Source organism: Penaeus vannamei, chromosome 10 (assembly GCF_042767895.1).
Source record: "Penaeus vannamei isolate JL-2024 chromosome 10, ASM4276789v1, whole genome shotgun sequence".
NCBI classification, from domain to species: Eukaryota; Metazoa; Arthropoda; class Malacostraca; order Decapoda; family Penaeidae; genus Penaeus; species Penaeus vannamei.
Window position 1 is genome coordinate 9,689,979 of NC_091558.1, and position 4,164 is coordinate 9,694,142.

The following is a 4,164-nucleotide window of genomic DNA, read 5'->3' on the forward strand; positions in this document are numbered from 1 at the left end:
TATTAAATTTCTTCCACTCATACTAAACCACAGTAGCTTACCGTGGAACCCCAGACACGATGTATCCTAGCACCACACACTATGTAAATATTAAATGTTTATTAATGACGGGGAAAAAGTTGACACCTGATCTGATCTCATTAAAATCTCTGTAAATCTTACTTAGAGCAAAATACTCAAATTCTAAATACTTACATCTCGAGAACTTACTTCTTTGGAGCTCCATCCAATAAATTTCTACTTGATGACATGATACCTAAAGAAAAAATCCATGAAAAGTGCTTCGTATTTCTCTCTCGCACGTGGTGTTGCCTTTGTTTTCCTTTCTGCCCTCCTCCGAAAACAAACATGGGGTTGCCAATTCAGAATAACTCGTGATTTAATATTTCGTGCTTAATATCCATTGTTAAACCCTCGATATTATTACAACTTATATAAGACGGTTTACTCAAAGTGTGCGGTACCGCGGCTATTAAAATGTATGAATAAGATTAAATAATGCTTCCTAAATAGTAAATTTACGAAACACCCGGGTCAACTGTGTTCGAATGGGCTGAGGGCATTCGATGATAACTATTGCAATTAATAATGGTAGGCAGTAATAACGGAGAAAACCTTTAATTGAATAGATAATTTGCACCATACATAAAATATAGATATTGACAATCCCAATGCAAAATAATCCATAGAACAAAATTTATATGAAAGCCAAAGGCATTTTGAATATTATACTACAAACATGCGGATTCTCTCTTTAACCTACAAATATCAACACAAATTCTTAATCATTAATATAGATGAAATTCATTTGAAAATTATGGGAATTAAATGAATTACTTCAAATAAAATTATGTCGAAATTTAGACGATAATAATAACAATGATAATGATAATCATGATAATTATAATAAATTAATGATAATGATAATCATGTTAATTATGATAAATTAATAATAATGATGACGAAGCTACTGATGATGGCGATGATAATGATAATGATGATAGATAAATACTAAAAATAATGATGTCAATAATAATATCAATATTGATGATAACAATTGTAATAATAACGATAATATTGACTATAATAATGATGATGGTGATGATAATGACAATGTTGATAGATGAATACTAAAAGATAATGATGATACGAATAACAATCATAATAATAATATCCAAAATAATAATAACAATTATAACAATAATGATGATAATGACGATAGTAATGATAATAGTGATAATGTTGTTGATGATAATAATAATGATAATAATAACTACAACAACGAAAATAATGATAATAATAATTATAAGAATGGTGATAAGGTTAATAAGAATGATGATGATAATGATGATTATAATGATAATGATTATGATTATAAGGATTTTTATCATTATTGTCATTATTATTACTATCATCATTAAATGAAAAAACAATCTTATTGATAGTAACAATGATAATGACAATAATGTAAATAACAATCATAACATCAAAAATATCAATAGTAAGAGCAATAACGATAGTAATATGATGTTAATAATGATAATACCAAGGATTATAAAGTTAACAGTGACAATAATGATGACAATAATAACAACGGTAATCATAACATCACCAACAATAATGAAAAAAAAAACATGAGAGTAACCCCACTCGTCAAAGAAAACGGGAATGTGACGTTCCCCGCAAGCCCTCCTCTCTCGGCCTTCGTCTTAGAGAAGGTTAATAGACGTCTATCAGCGTTCGACACCGACATTATAGTGTCATTAGGAACTTTTATGACAAGAGAGATTAGCGTAATCACCTGAGTCGTTACACAGATCATGGAGGCCAAATTGAATCTTGAGAATAAGGGAAGGCACCGGTATTCGAGCGGGTAAGCCTTTTTTGGAGGGGGGTCTTTTGTAAAATTAGGATTTTTTTTCTTCTTTTTTTGCTTTTGTTTTGGTTTTTATTTCATTTGGTTGTTTCTGTTTTTTGTTTGTGTTTGTTTTTGTTTTGATTTCATTTGCTTGTTTCTGTTTGTTTTTTCTTTAGATATTTTTCATTTCATTTGGTCCTGTGTTTTTTTCTTTTCTTTTCTTTCTATTTTTTGCTTTTGTTTTTGGTTTTCTTGTTATTTCATGCGCTTGTTTTTTTATTAGTATTATTTAATGTATTTTTTTCTGTTGAGTTGCTTGCTATTTGCTATTGTTTTTGTCTAAATTATTGGTTCTGCTGGAAACAGTATTCATTATTATTGTTACTATAATTATTATCATTGCTAGTATCATCATTGTCATTACTTGTATGGCCATTACTTCCATCATTATTGTAATTGTCGTTATTTATATTATCATTGCTATTATTACCATGGTTATCCTTATTACCATTATCCTTATCATTATTATTATCATTATTATGATCATTATTATGATCATTACTGTTATGAGTAGTAGCAGTATCATCATTAGTATCATTATCATTATTATTACCATTATTTTTTTTTTTAGGTTATGATCTTTATTCTTATTACTATTGTTATTATTACCATTACCTCTATCATTATCATCATCATTATCAATACTATTAGTATTAGTATTAGTATTATTGTTGTTACTGTTGTTATAATGGAAATCAGAATTTTTTGCTATTTTTTCATCTTCCTCATCTCCTATTCCATATCTTTATCAGTGTTATTATTATCATTGTTTTATTAACATTATCATTATTGTCGTTTTATGATCATTATTATTGTTGTTATTATCATCATCATTATTTTTGCTATTATTATCATCATCATCTTATCATCATCATTGTTAGTGTCGTGTTCATGTTTATTGTTAGTATCATCTTTATTGTTACTACTACTACTACTGTTACTGTTATCATTGTCGTCATTACTATTATTATTGTTATTATAATTTTTATTATTATTATTATCAGTCTTATCTTTTTTATTACCATTATTTTTGTTATTACTATCATTATCATTATTCTTATTATTTTCTTATCATCCTCATTGTTATCATTATTACTATTATTATTATTGTTATTATAACTATTATTATCATTATTTTAACATTATTATTATTATATTTATTATTATTATTATTATTATTATTATTATTATTATTATTATCATTATTATTATTATTATTATTATAACAATTATTATTATTATTATTATAACTATTATTATTCTCATTATTGTTATTATTATCATCATTATTATCATTGCTATTTTATTAATACTATCATCATTATTATTGCAAATATCATTATCATTAATGTTATTATTATTATTATTATTATTATTATTATTATTATTATTATTATTATTATTATTGCTTTTAGTAGTAGTAGTAGTATCACTATGTTTATTATCATTACTATTTTCATCATCATTATTATTATTGTTATTATTTAAGTTGTTATAATAATTATTTTCACTCTGATTACCATTAATGTTTACATTTTCATTTCTTTTCCAAAATCGCTATTCATGTTATCATTATCATCATCATCATCATTATTATTATCCCTATAAAATCAGTGATAGTAATCATCATAATCATGATAGGGATAAGGATAATATAAATGATAATGGTGATCACGATGACAATAACGACAGGCATGATAATGATAAATGTGATGATGATAAACCTTTCGATAAAACCCTTTTCTTTTTTGTTATGTTTTGATTATTCCAAACAACGTCCAACTTTATATTTGATACCATTTTTTCATATAGTTTGTGTATGTATCTACGTGTGGTGTTTTGTTTGTGTGGGTGCGTGTTTGTTTTAAGTGTATGGGTGTGTGTGTGTCGATGTGTGTTTGTGTATGTATGTGGATGTGTGTTTGGATGTGTATGTATGTGTGGTATATATATACACACACTATCAGATAAAGCATCAAAATGAACAAAAAAAAATCCAGTGAAACACGAAGCAGATTTCCAAAAACCGCCGACACCCACAAAACCCCGGACGAACCTAGCGCCGCCCATCCTGCCTCCCCGGAGATCGCAGGGGCGGCACCGGAAGTACATCTTCTCCATGACGACAAAGTAAAACACAGGCGTCGTGGGCGGGTGAAGGTCGGGCGTCATGGCACTGGAGGCGGCGAGGGCGGGCGCGGGGGGGGGGGGTTCTTTGGGGTGATCTGTGGGGCGTGGGGTTGGGT